Here is a 17,344-nt window from a genome sequence, read left to right on the forward strand (position 1 = left end):
TCAGGAATATATAAGTCTGCCAAGGCTATTCCTGCCGAAACACCATGGCAGACGAGATTATGTAAGCAAGGTCGGCATCGGTTACCCTACACTAACCCATCTGATACCACCATGAAACCAATTCCAGTCAGTAGGTACGAACCCCCATTTTAGGAATATATAAGTCTGCCAAGGTTTTTCCTGCCGAAACACCTTGGCAGACGAGATTATAAGCAAGATGACCATCGGTTACCGTACACTAACCCATCTGATACCGCCATGAAACCAATTCCAGTCGGTAGGTATGAACCCTCATTTCAGGAATATATAAGTCTGCCAAGGCTTTTCCTGCCGTAACACCATGGCAGACGAGATTATGTAAGCAAGGTCGGCATCGGTTACCCTACACTAACCCATCTGATACCACCATGAAACCAATTCCAGTCGGTAGGTATGAACCCCCATTTTAGAAATATATAAGTCTGCCAAGGTTTTTCCTGCCGAAACACCTTGGCAGACGAGATTATAAGCAAGATCACCATCGGTTACCGTACACTAACCCATCTGATACCACCATGAAACCAATTCTAGTCGGTAGGTATGAACCCTCATTTCAGGAATTTATAAGTCTGCCAAGGCCTTTCCTGCCGAAACACCTTGACAGACGAGATTATGTAAGCAGCATCCGCACCCGAGGGATCCGTATTTTGGAATTATACAGATTACGGACATTATTAATAGCTGTAGGCTTATTTATTACTTTATGATTATACATATTTGTATATTATTATGTTATTAATAAAATATATTTATAATTTATTAAACCTAAACTTAATACATTGGGAATTCATTACCTGCTTACGGCAGTAGTAGGGATAAGTGGGTGAGTTCTGGCTCACTGAGCTAGGCCAACAGTCCCTCCCCCTTTTTTCCCTTGTTGAGGCCCTGCAACCTTGCCTTGAACCCAAACTAATGTCATTGTAGCTCGAATCTAACCTAATCTATTTTTATTGCTTTTAAAATATTTCAATTATCTACTTTTGCAAAGTTAAATGTTGTAATCTCTTTTTCGCAAAATGGAATTTTAATGTGACTTTAATGTATGTGCAGTCTACTTAGTAATTGGGTTTAAAGATATAAAAACACACATTTATTTCCTATCCTAAGTATCCTATCCTAAGTTTATTCAAATAATATTCTGAACATATATAGTAACATCATTACTTATTCTGTGTACAGTGGAGAAAACGAATGAAATCATGCAATTTGATTTTGCTATTTTTAAATAAAGAGTAACCAAACAGTATTTTCCAGTTGTTGGTAATGATACCATCTCTTACAATTTCTCTTCATGAACATTTTATGATACCTAACCTTCCAGTTTTCGCCCGAATTAATTTATTTATTTATTTATTTATTTATTTATTTAATCTTTATTGCACAAAAGAAAAATCTTATAGTACAAAAGGCGGACTTAATGCCATAAGGCATTCTCTACCAGTCAACCTTAAGGCTAAGCAGAGAGATTGTGAGCGGTGCTATAATTACAACAGCAAAACGAACAATAAATTACGTATAACATATTAATTACCTATACAAATATACTGTACACATATACTATAATATATATATACATATATATATATATATATATATATATAAATATATAAATAAATATATATATATAAATATATAAATAAATAACGACGAAACATATTATGAAACTAATAATACACTAAGATTTTTTCATTCTGCTAGCAAAGAAAGCACGTACGGATTTTTTGAAAGCGAACTTATTAGGCGCATTTTTTATGTTAAAAGGAAGTCCGTTCCAAAGACGCGCTACCTGCACAGTGAACGAATTCGACATGAACCCGGTTCGGTGAGGAGGGATGGACAGAGACATATTGCCAGAAGAGCGAAGTTGGCGGACGCGAGAAACGCCGTAGTATTGAAAGAAGGATTTGAGGTATTCCGGAGAGAGTGGATCATTAAGCACAGAAAAAAGAGTGGAAAGCAAGCGAATGTTGCGACGTTGTCGGATGGGAAGCCAGCCAAGCTGAGAGCGAAAAGAAGAAACGTGATCATATTTGCGGAGGCAGAAAATGAAGCGAATGCAGTTATTAAGCAGGCGATCCAATTTATCAAGAAGCTCTTCGTTTAAGTCCGGATAACAGACATCACCATAGTCAATAATGGGTAGTAAAAGGGCGTTAACTAATGCAACTTTAGTTTTGACCGGTAAGAAGTGTTTCAGTCTGTTCAGATAATGAAGGGAGCCCATGACCTTACGACTGATTTCAGTAACCTGTGCTCTCCAACTCAAGGTGTTATCGAAAAGAACGCCCAAGTCTTTAACGCTCTGACTAAATGTTATTGGGGAGCCGTTAAAGCTTACAGGTGCAAGTGCATCCAAGTCTAGTTTTTCAAGCTGCTTGGAACTACCTATAACAATAGCCTGGCACTTTGACGGATTTACAAACAGGCCGAACCTCTCAGACCACTTCTGGATATGAAAAAGGTCCAGGTTAAGTTTATCAATGCAAGTTGGGAGGTCAGTCACGGAGCACTGGTCGTAGAGTTGCAAGTCGTCAGCATACAGATGGTAGGAACAGCGAAGGTGGAAAAAAGAAGTGGGGATAAAATACCTCCTTGGGGCACGCCAGTCGCCAGATCATACCAGTCAGACAAAGACCGGTCAACTCGGACTGCCTGCTGGCGCCCCCGCAAGTAGGCAGCCAACCAGTGAAGGGCTATATCAGAGACTCTCATAATTTAATTAATCAACAAATTCACCAACACCATTTACACCAACCAAATAGAAAACGGGTCCGTGTCCGATTTCGCGATCTCGAGTCCGGGTCCGCGTCCGGGTCCAGGTTCAGGTAGAAGTCGAATTCAAAATCTTGCTTGTTTTGCCAGTGGGGTAACTTGCTTAACAATCAATTAGAAAAAGACAAGTCGTCGAGGAGTTCCGTTCTGATCACAACCAGCAATACCACTTCATCAAATGCCACTGTTCTTAATGTAAATCCTTGTTTGCCTGATGAAAATACAAGAGTCACTATACAATGCCATTCAGATTTGTAGAGTTCCCTCGATTCCTTATGGATCCCATCATTAGAACTTGAGCTTGACGAAAATGTGACTTAAAAACCTAACGTGCTTAACAAACATAACGAAGAGGACAAATCCCCAAACATGAGCTATGCGTCGTTGAAGAGTTCCATTCTGATCATCATCAGCAGTTTCACTTCATCAAATGTCACAATTTTGAATGTAAAAGCTTGGTTTGTTTATAAAAACACCAGTATCACTATATGTTAGGATGGTTCAAAAAACATTTTTTTTTCCTAAGGGGCCCTTATTTAGTTTCGTAATTTATCTCAACTACAAGGGGGTGCTTCACCACGTTAAAATTTTGTGTTGTTTGAAACCAAAAAAATAGAGTATTTATTATTCAGAATTTTATTTAAATATCTGGTTTCACACTATTTGCACATGTGATGTATAAGTTTTGAAGTAGAAAAACATTTTCTTTCAAAATAATATCTTTTAAATCACACTTTCAAATAATGTGAAAACTACTACTTACATAAAAATGTAAAAAATAAGTGAAAAAAGTGTTTGAGCACCCCCTTGTAGTTAAGATAAGATTACAAACTTGGTGTATTTTGTCAACATAATAAATGTAACAAAATAAGGGGGTGCCGCTTCTTCTAGCTAGAGTTTGAATTTTTCCCATACAAACGTGAACCACCCTACTACTATATGCAGCACAACGTCCGGAGTGGCGCAGGCTGGTGCATGACAAAGTGCGCGATTTCGAGAAGCAACGTAAAGTTGACCTCGACACTAAACGCGATGATCTGAAAGCGCGCCAGCCTGCTTCCATTCACTACCACTATGTGGCTGGTGTTCTCACGTGCCCTCAATGTGCGCGGAGGTTCACCTCCAAGATCGGCTATGTCAGCCATATTCGGGCGCACGAGCGCCGAGCTAACTAGGAGTCGAAGTGGTCGCCATGGTCGAAATCGGCCGGAAGGATCATCATCATCATTTCATTCACCTAGAAGATTTGAAGAGTGCCCTCGATTCCTCATAAATCTCACCATCAGAACTGGGTTTTGACAAAGACGGAACCAATCTGTATGTATATACTTACAAGTTACAACTCAACTAAAAAAAGAATTTTCAAAATCGATCCCGAAATGACGGAGATATCAAACATTAAAAAAACCGAATTAATACCTCCTTTTTAGGGTTCCGTAGCCAAATGGCAAAAAACGGAACTCTTATAGATTCGTCGTGTCTGTCTGTGCGTCTGTCCGTCCGTATGTCACAGCCACTTTTTTCCGAAACTATAAGAACTGTTGAAACTTGGTAAGTAGATGTATTCTGTGAAACGCATTAAGATTTTAACACAAAAATAGAAAAAAAAACAATAAATTTTGGGGGTCCCCCATACTTAGAACTGAAACTTAAAATTTCTTTTTCATTAAACCCATACGTGTGGGGTATCTATGGGGATAGGTCTTCAAAACAAAAATGATATTGAGGTTTGTAATTTTTTTTTTAATACAGTTGCTCAAAAAGTGCTACTTTACGTAGCTGTTTAGCGTGCGGAAAGTTGGTTATCTCGAACTAGTGCTTTTTACTTTTCCAATTTTTTTAAATTTATACTTGTTCCAATTCACGACTACTTATTGATGAGTGTTAATATTAGTTTCCTTTAAACGTCGTAATCAGCATAAAAACCTACCGTTAATGTAAGAATACGAAAAATATTACATATTTCATATTTAATTACTTACCTCTTCATCATTATAACACGTTTATTTTTTAATATTCAATATTGAAAATTCCGTTCTTAATAAGTTGACTGAATGGAACGGAATAGCTGCCAAACGCCCATAGATATAATATACTTAAAGACGACGTCTAACCGAGCTGTCACTGTTACCACTTTTGTTTAGTGTACGATTAACAATGTTTTTCTTATTTTTTCGCAACTGTATTAAAAAACGTCGTTCGATACACGTGCGGAAATGTCATTCTTCACTCGTCCCGAGTCTTATATCTCGGTACTCGTGAAGTAATGACATACCTTCCGCACTAGCATCGAAATGTACTATTTTTTCTAAACTGAATAGTTTGCGCGAGAGACACTTCCAAAGTGGTAAATTGTGTGCACCCCCCCCCCCTTCAACTTCTAAAATAAGAGAATGACAAAACTAAAAAATATATATGATGTACATTATCATGCAAACTTCCACCGAAAATTGGTTTGAACGAGATCTAGTACATAGGTAGTTTTTTTTTAATCGTCATAAATCGTAAACCGCAATTTTGTTATGTTACTTGCTGCTATGGAACCCTTCATGGGCGAGTCCGACTCACACTTGGCCGCTTTTTGGGTTTGCTTTATTATTGAAGTGAAAACTTCTTTAGCGGCGCTGAACACTTTTTAAGGTGGGGAAAAAATGATAAACTCTAGTCGAGACAGCGTAACGCGTAACACGCTGACGTCATGGGTGACGGACAATGTTCATCATCATCATCTCAGCCATAAGACGTCCGCTGCTGAACATAGGCCTCCCCCTTGGACCTCCATTCGTACCGGTTGGAAGCGACCCGCATCCAGCGTCTTCCGGCGGCCTTAACAAGGTCGTCCGTCCATCTTGTGGGTGGACGCCCTACGCTGCGCTTGCTAGTCCGTGGTCTCCACTCGAGCACTTTTCGACCCCATCGGCCATCTTCTCTGCGCGCAATGTGGCCTGCCCATTGCCACTTCAGCTTGCTAATCCGGTGGGCTATGTCGGTAACTTTAGTTCGTCTACGGATCTCCTCATTTCTGATTCGATCACGGAGAGAAACTCCGAGCATAGCCCTCTCCATAGCTCGTTGAGCGACTTTGAATTTTGAGATGAGGCCGATAGTGAAAAACTACGTTTCGGAGCCGTAAGTCATCACTGATAACACACATTGATTAAAGACTTTCGTCTTGAGGCACTGAGGTATGTCGGACAAAAAGACATTACGTAGTTTCCCGAACGCTGCCCTACCGAGTTGGATTCGGCGGTTAACCTCCTTCTCGAAGTTGGACCTACCTAATTGGACTACTTGTCCTAGGTAGATGTACGAGTCAACAACTTCGAGTACCGAGTTCCCAACAGAGACTGGGATGGGCACAACATTGGCATTTGTCATAAGTTTCGTCTTGTCCATGTTCATTTTCAAGCCCACCCGTTGTGAAACTCGGTTGAGGTCATCGACCATCATGCTGAGTTCCTCCATCGACTTTGCCATGACTACGATATCGTCGGCAAATCAAAGGTGAGTGATGTATTCGCCGTTGATGTTGATGCCAAGTCCTTGCCATTCCAGGTGCTTGAAGGCGTCTTCCATTACGGCAGTATACAGTTTCGGAGAGATAACATCTCCCTGCCTTACACCTCTTTGCAATAGAATCGCCTTCGCACTCTGCTCCTGACTCGGACCGACATGGTGGCGTAACTATACAAACACTTCAACACTTCGATGTACCGATAGTCAATATTGCATCGCTGAAGAGACTCAAGCAGTCTAGAGGCTAGTTTAGATCTCGTTCAAACCAATTTTCGGTGGAAGTTTGCATGATAATGTACATCATATATATTTTTTAGTTTTGTCATTCTCTTATTTTAGAAATTAAAGGGGGGGGGGGGGTACACACAATTTACCACTTTGGAAGTGTCTCTCGCGCAAACTATTCAGTTTAGAAAACAATTATATTAGAAACCTCAATATCATTTTTGAAGACCTATCCATAGATACCCCACACGTATGGGTTTCATGAAAAAGAAATTTTAAGTTTCAGTTCTAAGTATGGGGGACCCCCAAAATTTATTGTATTTTTTTTCTATTTTTGTGTTAAAATCTTAATGCGGTTCACAGAATACATCTACTTACCAAGTTTAAACAGTTCTTATAGTTTCGGAAAAAAGTGGCTGTGACATACGGACGGACAGACACACAGACAGACAGACAGACATGACGAATCTATAAGAGTTCCGTTTTTTGCCATTTGACTACGAAACCCTAAAAAGGAGGTATTAATTCGGTTTTTTTTAATGTTTGATATCTCCGTCATTTCGGGATCGATTTTGAAAATTGTTTTTTTAGTTGAGTTGTAACTTGTAAGTATATACATACAGATTGGTTCCGTCTTTGTCAAAACCCAGTTCTGATGGTGAGATTAAGGAGGAATCGAGGGCACTCTTCAAATCTTGTAGGTATACATATAGTAGTAGGGTGGTTCACGTTTGTATGGGAAAAATTCAAACTCTAGCTAGAAGAAGCGGCACCTCCTTATTTTGTTACACTTACTATGTTGACAAAATACACCAAGTTTGTAATCTTATCTTAACTACAAGGGGGTGCTCAAACACTTAGAAATTTTCAAATTGTATGAAATCCAAAAAAATTTAGTTATTATTTTTTAGATTTTTATGTAAGTAGTAGTTTTCACATTATTTGAAAGTGTGATTTAAAAGATATTATTTTAAAAAGAAAATGTTTTTCTACTTCAAAACTTATACATCACATGTGCAAATAGTGTGAAACCAGATATTTAAATAAAATTTTGAATAATACTCTTTTTTTTGGGTTTCAAACAACATACAAAATTTCAACGTGGTGAAGCACCCCCTTGTAGTTGAGATAAATTACGAAACTAAATAAAGGGCCCCTTAGGAAAAAAAAATGTTTTTTGAACCATCCTAACATATAGTGATACTGGTGTTTTTATAAACAAACCAAGCTTTTACATTCAAAATTGTGACATTTGATGAAGTGAAACTGCTGATGATGATCAGAATGGAACTCTTCAACGACGCATAGCTCATGTTTGGGGATTTGTCCTCTTCGTTATGTTTGTTAAGCACGTTAGGTTTTTAAGTCATATTTTCGTCAAGCTCAAGTTCTATTGATGGGATCCATAAGGAATCGAGGGAACTCTACAAATCTGAATGGCATTGTATAGTGACTCTTGTATTTTCATCAGGCAAACAAGGATTTACATTAAGAACAGTGGCATTTGATGAAGTGGTATTGCTGGTTGTGATCAGAACGGAACTCCTCGACGACTTGTCTTTTTCTAATTGATTGTTAAGCAAGTTACCCCACTGGCAAAACAAGCAAGATTTTGAATTCGACTTCTACCTGAACCTGGACCCGGACGCGGACCCGGACTCGAGATCGCGAATTCGGACACGGACCCGTTTTCTATTTGGTTGGTGTAAATGGTGTTGGTGAATTTTTTGATTGATTCGGGCGAAAACTGGAAGGTTAGGTATCATAAAATGTTCATGAAGAGAAATTGTAAGAGATGGTATCATTACCAACAACTGAAAAATACTGTTTGGTTACTCTTTATTTAAAAATAGCAAAATCAAATTGCATGATTTCATTCGTTTTCTCCACTGTACACAGAATAAGTAATGATGTTACTATATATGTTCAGAATATTATTTGAATAAACTTAGGATAGGATACTTAGGATAGGAAATAAAATGTGTGTTTTTATATCTTTAAACCCAATTACTAAGTAGACTGCACATACATTAAAGTCACATTAAAATTCCATTTTGCGAAAAAGAGATTACAACATTTAACTTTGCAAAAGTAGATAATTGAAATATTTTAAAAACAATAAAAATAGATTAGGTTAGATTCGAGCTACAATGACATTAGTTTGGGTTCAAGGCAAGGTTGCAGGGCCTCAACAAGGAAAAAAAGGGGGAGGGACTGTTGGCCTGGCTCAGTGAGCCAGAACTCACCCACTAATCCCTACTACTGCCGTAAGCAGGTAATGAATTCCCAATGTATTAAGTTTAGGTTTAATAAATTATAAATATATTTTATTAATAACATAATAATATACAAATATGTATAATCGTAAAGTAATAAATAAGCCTACAGCTATTAATAATGTCCGTAATCTGTATAATTCCAAAATACGGATCTCTCGGGTGCGGATGCTGCTTACATAATCTCGTCTGTCAAGGTGTTTCGGCAGGAAAGGCCTTGGCAGACTTATAAATTCCTGAAATGAGGGTTCATACCTACCGACTAGAATTGGTTTCATGGTGGTATCAGATGGGTTAGTGTACGGTAACCGATGGTCATCTTGCTTATAATCTCGTCTGCCAAGGTGTTTCGGCAGGAAAAACCTTGGCAGACTTATATATTTCTAAAATGGGGTTCATACCTACCGACTGGAATTGGTTTCATGGTGGTATCAGATGGGTTAGTGTAGGGTAACCGATGCCGACCTTGCTTACATAATCTCGTCTGCCATGGTGTTACGGCAGGAAAAGCCTTGGCAGACTTATATATTCCTGAAATGAGGGTTCATACCTACCGACTGGAATTGGTTTCATGGCGGTATCAGATGGGTTAGTGTACGGTAACCGATGGTCATCTTGCTTATAATCTCGTCTGCCAAGGTGTTTCGGCAGGAAAAACCTTGGCAGACTTATATATTCCTAAAATGGGGGTTCGTACCTACTGACTGGAATTGGTTTCATGGTGGTATCAGATGGGTTAGTGTAGGGTAACCGATGCCGACCTTGCTTACATAATCTCGTCTGCCATGGTGTTTCGGCAGGAATAGCCTTGGCAGACTTATATATTCCTGACATGAGGGTTCATACCTACCGACTGGAATTGGTTTCATGGTGGTATCAGATGGGTTAAATTAGGGGTCCCGTTGGCCACCTTTGAGAGCGTCTGCCAAGCACTTCCGGCTAAAAAAATACTGGCAGACTTCGCTTTTATGTGTCTACATGTAAATTTCTAACTGCTGCCATAATTATTATTTCGGTATCAGATGGGTTAAATCAGCCCCCTTTTTTCGCACCGGAAGTGGCCTTCTTTTTCGTACTTTCGGCAAGTTCCGCCGTGGCAGACTATCGAATTCGGACTTAGCATCACTTTTATGGTTTCCCATTGTGTATTTCATCGTGGTATCAAGTCGGTTAGAAAATTTGCGGCCGGCTCTTCTACTATATATTGTTTGCATTTATATTACAATAGGACTTAAATTACTATGGGGAATTAAACTGCTCGAGTGATTTGATAAACTAAGTGTAATATAATCAACGCGCCACCACATTGTTTTAGTTTAGCCGGAAATGAAATTGTTTACTTCTCAGTGCCTGTGTTCATAAATATATTATTTGATGCATTTTTAGTACTTCTATGCGTATACTATACTTAAATAACAGAAATAACGCTTTACATACTACGAAACTTGTTAATTATGATGTATAAATATGGTTTAAGGCTGAGAAATATTGCAGTCACAAAGTAGTCGCAAATGTTTCGACTTTGTGTCGACTCTGTGTAGACACATGACACGCGCTGTCAAAAGTAATAACAAAGTTACTGGATTTGCAAAATGGCTCCTTGTGTTCATTTGTTTTCAGATATTCTCAAAGTGTAAAAATGCCGTGGTCAGAGATGGGACTTAATAGATTAACTGTTTATTCGACTAATTAATGGAATAAAAAAAGTCAATCCTCAAATTTTAATCGCGATTAGTTTAGTCGACCTAAAATAGATTGAAATTGAATTAATCTGAATATTAATCGAATAAATTATCGATTAAATCTCGGTTGGAAGTTGACAGGGGGCCATTTTTGTACGTAAAAATAATAGAAATGTCTTGCATGCAGATGGTAGCCAAACACTTTGTCATAAAAGTCGAGATGGGTGTCGATTTATAGGTTTTAGGGAGTGCCGATTTCGAAAATGATGACCATTTTGGAATCCAAAATGGCGGCCATGCACTGTGTTATAAAAGTCGTCATGGATGTCGTTTTATACGTTTTACGGGGCCCCAATTTAGAAAATGATGACCATTTTGGAATCCAAAATGGCGGCCATGCACTATGCCATAAAAGTCGTCATGGGTGTCGTTTTATAGGTTTTAGGAGGCGCAGATTTCGAAAACGATGACCATTTTGGATTCCAAGATGGTGGCCATGCACTATGTCATAAAAGTCGTCATGGGTGTCGTTTTATAGGTTTTAGGGGGCGCAGATTTCGAAAACGATGACCATTTTGGATTCCAAGATGGCGGCCATGCACTATGTCATAAAAGTCGTCATGGATGTCGTTTCATAGGTTTTAGGGGGCCCCGCTTTCGAAAATGATGACCATTTTGGAATCCAGAATGGCGGCCATGCACTATGTCATAAAAGTCGTCATGGGTGTCGTTTTATAGGTTTTGGGGGGCGCAGATTTCGAAAATGATAACCATTTTCGATTCCAAAATGGCGGCCATGCACTATGTCATAAAAGTTGTCATGGGTGTCGTTTTATAGGTTTTGGGGGGCGCAGATTTAGAAAATGATGACCATTTTGGATTCCAAAATGGTGGCCATGCACTATGTCATAAAAGTCGTCATGGATGTCGTTTTATAGGTTTTAGGGGGCGCAGATTTCGAAAACGATGACCATTTTGGATTCCAAGATGGCGGCCATGCACTATGTAATAAAAGTCGTCATGGATGTCGTTTTATAGGTTTTAGGGGGCCCGCTTTCGAAAATGATGACCATTTTGTAATCCAGAATGGCGGCCATGCACTATGTCATAAAAGTCGTCATGGGTGTCGTTTTATAGGTTTTAGGGGGCGCAGATTTCGAAAATGATGACCATTTTGGATTCCAAGATGGCGGCCATGCACTATGTCACAAAAGTCGTCATGAATGTCGTTTTATAGGTTTTAGGGGACGCAGATTTCGAAAATGATAACCATTTTCGATTCCAAAATGGCGTCCATGCACTATGTCATAAAAGTTGTCATGGGTGTCGTTTTATAGGTTTTAGGGGACGCAGATTTCGAAAATGATAACCATTTTCGATTCCAAAATGGCGTCCATGCACTATGTCATAAAAGTTGTCATGGGTGTCGTTTTATAGGTTTTGGGGGGCGCAGATTTAGAAAATGATGACCATTTTGGATTCCAAGATGGCGGCCATGCACTATGTCACAAAAGTCGTCATGAATGTCGTTTTATAGGTTTTAGGGGACGCAGATTTCGAAAATGATGGCCATTTTGGAATCCAAAATGGCGGCCCTGATTTCGAAAATGATGACCATTTTGGAATCCAAAATGGCGGCCATGCACTATGTCATAAAAGTTGTCATGGGTGTCGTTTTATAGGTTTTAGGGGACGCAGATTTCGAAATCTGCGCCCCCTAAAACCTATAAAACGACACCCATGACGACTTTTATGACATAGTGCATGGCACACATCTTGGATTCCAAACTGGTCATCATTTTCGAAATCGGCACTTCCTAAAACCTATAAAACGATATTCATGACGACTTTTATGACAAAATACGTAGCCGCTATCTTGGATTATAAAATGATTATCGTTTTCGAATTCTGCACTCCCTAAAACCTATAAATCGACATCCGTGACGACGCAAGTTATCTTTATTTTCAGATCTAACAAATTGCTACAGAATACAAAGGACAAAAAAAGAAGCGAGGAGGTAATGAAACAAGCAAAAATACAGATGATTCCTCGACGCAATTGGATGCTTCTTAAATTGTGTCCAGATTTTTTTGTCATAAAAGTTTTTATTTTTCACATATTACTCTCACAAGTTCCGCCGTGACATTTCGACCTTGTAATTTTTTTAAGTAAATGTTTTTGTTTATCTATGAGGATCTCACTAGAATAATATAATCAAGGTATGTTTATATTTGATTATTGAAATAGTAACGCAAAAAAAAAAATATATTTGTGTCTTATATTCCTGCCGAAGACTTTTATTTTTCCTTTTCCTTCTACACAAGTTTGGCCAAGTAATAAGAATTTAGGACTCTCAATTTTATTTTGACTTCTACAACAGTAAAGCTACGAGGCCATGTTTGGTATCGTTTTCGTATAAATTCGCAGTACCAAATTTAGTTATGGTATCACATTGACACCATTCCAAAGAAAACCATATAAACTTATTAAAATACTTTCTTTTAAAATCCTCTTCACGCTTAAACTGCTGAACAGTTTTAATTTAAATTTAGTACACATATATTTTGAGTCCCGAGACAGGACATAATAAGTTATCTCAAAAATCATCCTTTAAAGGTGTGAAATGAGGTGTAGGGGGAATTCAGAATTCACTTCTTGAAGTTAATACTGTTTAAGTATAGGTTTGAAGTCATGTTTTTTTATCATTTTTAACTAAATCAAAGATGTAGACCATCCGAAATTTAATATAAATCGGTTCAGCGGTTATTGATTTCCCGTACAAATTTCCACGCCACTTTTCACACCTTCAAAAGATGATTTTGGTTATAAGATCTATCCTATGTCCTGTTCCGGGACGCAAACTATTTCTATACCAAATTTCAACGAAATCGGTTCAGCGGTTAAGCGTCAAGAGGAGTTTTAAAAAAACCGGCCAAGTGCGAGTCGGACTCGCATATTAAGGGTTCCGTACATTAAGTCCGACTCGCGCTTGACTGCACATTTCTAATAGGTTTTCCTGTCATCTATAGGTAAAGAACTATTTTGTGTATTCAGACGGACAGACATACAGACGCACGAGTGATCCTATAAGGATTCCGTTTTTTTGCTTTTGAGGTACGGAACCCTAAAAATATTTTTTTTAATTTTGTGGAATGGTGTCAATGTGATACCTTAAATGGATTCAGCAACCCAGATTTATACGAAAACGATACCATACACGGCCTAGCACCTTCACTGATGTAGATATATCAAGATAAAATTGAGAGCCCTAAATAAACTTTCAAGGGGGGTATCTCAAAAACTATTCAACATATCGAAAAAATTAACGAATAAACTTGTATCAAATTAAATTAACTTTCATTTTGTATAAGTGGCCATGTCGCTAAGATGCATAGTTTCCGAGATATAATCGAAAAACCTGAAAATGGGACCTTCAAAGCCCCCTCTCTTCCCCCCGCTCAAGGGCTACGGCCGGGGACTTTTGATATGTTCACCTCCTAACTTGTCCAAACCAAGTTACAGAGTCAAAAATTGTGTTCCGAGCATTTCCCTCTACAACTTTTTGGAGCATTCGTTGGCTGACCTAAGTAGCTTATTGCATTTCTTTAAAAACTTTTCTGTAAAAGGTTGACGGGTGTTGGGTGTTTATATGGTTTTGGTCTATTATTATCATTTGCATCGCCCATGATGACTTACTAGAATTACTTACGAGCACACGAGACACTAATAGTAGTTTGACAAACCTTGATTTTCAAGAGGTATTTTATATTGACATTTGCTGTCACAAATTTGCTGTCAGATTTAGTCGCAAACCGCACGCAAAGTGCACACAAATGTGTCGACACCTTGTTACGGAAAAGTGTACACACGGCGACGACACTTTGTTTCGAAACAATTCTAGACACATTGTGTGGACTCTGTTACGACACATCTGACATTTAGTTACCACTTTGATGATTCTGCGACTGGAATGGTTATATGGGTGGGCTGTGATGTCACGGCCTAGTTTTTTAATTTTTTAACTTTCTCATTTACCCCCCATGGGCCCCGTGTTTATAAAATTCATTTGTTTACGTTAGATGTCCGTCTTTAGGTCACTAATTTACATATATTATGTGTATCAAATATCAACTTAATTGGTCCAGTAGTTTCCGAGAAAATAGGCTGTGACAGACGGAGAGACAGACAGACAGACGCACGAGTGATCCTATAGGTAACGGTTTCGTTTTTTCCTTTTGAGGTACGGGACCCTAAAAATGAGAAAATACCTAATTTATTATTTATTGTTTCCTCGTATAGGATTATTTCTGAACTTTAAGAACGGTGTGAAACTGGTGTGAAAAGATACAGTAGGTATCTACCGTATTAATCGGGCCATACTGAAAGTCTCTGGATTCTTATAATGAGAAGACTTACTTTTTCTAAGTGGGTAGTCCAGGAATTTGTAGTATGCCCTAGGTAAGTTTTGGTGTGCTACTCTGCAGCGGCGCCACCATAATGAATACCAATGAATTATATGGTGAAATGATGTACCTAAAAGGTACATCATGTACATATAATGTGTATGACTGTACCTGTGATAGGAAACGAAATAATCGGCATTGAAAGTGGCGCCGCTGGGGAGCATACTCCCCAGCGGCGCCACACAGTACTCATAGATAGAAATGGTATTAGCTATTTTTTTCTTATGTAAATTGATGTACTAATGCTGTTTATTACGTACCTATTGAAAAAAAGAATTATTTTGCATTGATTAGTGATTTTATTTACATTTTAATTCCGCATTCCGCCTAAACGGTATGAGTTGTAAGAGAGGCGCGCGGGTGAGCGAGATGGAGATAGAAATTCTTCCCGCGGGACCGCGCTCCCGCGGCCCGGCCGCGCGGCCCCGCTCCTGTTTTCAATAATAAATATTTTTCTCAAAAATGGACGGCAAAGTCGACTTTGCCGTCTAAAAAATAGATCGCGAAGCGCGTAGTTTATAGTCAGTCAAAAAAAAAGTGAAAAACATTGCAGTCTCGATTTTGGGACTGCAATTTTGCATACAAATTCCATTATTTGTCGAGTTCCAAACTTTTTAAAAGTTGAAATGACCATATCAAATGAAGGCACAGGCCCATTAAACAGCTAAGCAGATGATTAGTACCGCGACTATTTAGCTGTCTCAAATGGGTTGGCGTATTTTCGGCAGAAAAATACACTTCTATTTTTATTATTAAAAAAATAAAAAGGCGGCAAGGGCTTTTTTCTGTGTAAATATATAGGTAAGAACGTTGGTTTTGTAAAATATTTCTATAATGTACTATTTATTTTTGCTTTCGTTATGTTTCTGTGTCTGTACTTCTGTATCAAAAGGAAAATTTGATATATTAAGTACGTTGTATTTTTTATGTTTAAAAGTATACACCGTGTTTTTATTGAATTCCGTTAACTTCGGGGTATGGTTGAGTACGTTTAAGAGAACTAAATGGCATAGTTAATTAAAAATATATATTGTTTTTTTTTAATAAAAAAAATTAAGTAATTAAATGTAGCATATAGCGTTGTTGTAACAGGAGCATTACATTTAACTCAACCAAAAAATTGAAATCTGTGACATATCAATGTCATTTCGAACATCGATCATCCGAGATTGTACTTAAGTTTAGTAGCAAATGTATGAACTCATTCTAAACACTAATCAATATGTAAACCGGCCCTGAAGCAAATATACATGCTTGTAGAGGCCTTATAGAAAAAAAAATTGATTATCTCCGAAATGGAGTTAATTAGAACATCGGTGTCTGAGAAAGTTTAAGCTCAGGAAATTCAGGAATGCACCCTTGAAATTATCGGAAATAAAAAAACACGGTGTATAATTAATAGTTATTTGTTTTACAAGGGGGCAAAGTTGAGAAAGTTCAGAAAACATACATGACTCAGAAAAAAATATCAGTGCTCAAGTGCTCATTACACAAACCTTCTAAAGTAGAATCCTGAGCGTGATGAAGGATTGAAGTATTAACGCCCAAGACAAAATAATTTTGATACCGTGTGTCACGCACATATAGTGACATGTGACAATACTGCTTTTCACATAAAATGAGGAAAATAAAAATTCTTAGTGTTGACAATCCGATGCTTAATCAGATTATTTAGGCTAATAATGTAAAAATAGTGTGTTAGAACAGAAAACTGTTACTTTGATCCCTCCTTGCAGGGAGGAAAAGTACCAGTTTGATCCTTCCTAACAGGGAAGAAAAAGCTCTTTTCCGAATAGGTGGTGTGAAAAAAATTGTTCACCGCACAAACCCAAGAAAATATGAAGTGTAAAATATCAAACAAAATCATTTGTGTTGTTAATGAATGTTATTAAATATTTTCACCACACCATCTTAGAACAGACTTACTTTGCACAAAACCGACTGGCACTTAATAATTTCTATCAGTTATTCACATATGAGGCAAAGTAATCAACTGCATATCTTGACTTGTTTTCTTATGTTTGCTGGTAGAATTGACTTTTAAATGATGATTTTGTATGATAAATATCTAATAACATCCATTTGGATTTGATTTCGTTTAATATTTTACGTTTAATATTTGCTACGGGTACGGGTTGGTGTGGTGAAAAATATCGTGTTTCACTCGGGGGCAAATTTTGTTTAACCCTCGTGCTTTGAAATCCTCGCAACGCTCAAGATTCCATTTTTCGAACTACTCGCTACGCTCGTGGTTCAATTTTGGGATCTTACGCTTGCTCGGGTATCGAAATCAGCACGAGCGGTTAAACAACAACTTTGCCACCTTGTAAAACCAATAACTATTAATAATATACTTTTAAACATTAAAAA

The 17,344-nt window shown here is 38.0% G+C and overlaps 1 protein-coding gene and 1 long non-coding RNA gene across 2 annotated transcripts in view; one reads left to right on the forward strand and one right to left on the reverse strand.

Annotated features, from left to right (window-relative positions):
• The window catches only part of LOC134664072 (cilia- and flagella-associated protein 43), a 59,052-nt gene that overhangs the window by 37,254 nt on the left and 4,454 nt on the right, over positions 1–17,344 (forward strand). The window lies entirely within an intron of this gene.
• Positions 6,578–17,344, reverse strand: part of LOC134664074 (uncharacterized) — a 98,939-nt gene continuing 88,172 nt past the window's right edge. The window contains exon 3 of the long non-coding RNA XR_010098200.1: positions 6,578–6,840. This is a non-coding gene — a long non-coding RNA (uncharacterized LOC134664074). The remainder of the gene's footprint in view (positions 6,841–17,344) is intronic.

The sequence above is a fragment of the Cydia fagiglandana genome, chromosome 4 (genome assembly GCF_963556715.1).
Source record: "Cydia fagiglandana chromosome 4, ilCydFagi1.1, whole genome shotgun sequence".
Classification (NCBI taxonomy): domain Eukaryota; kingdom Metazoa; phylum Arthropoda; class Insecta; order Lepidoptera; family Tortricidae; genus Cydia; species Cydia fagiglandana.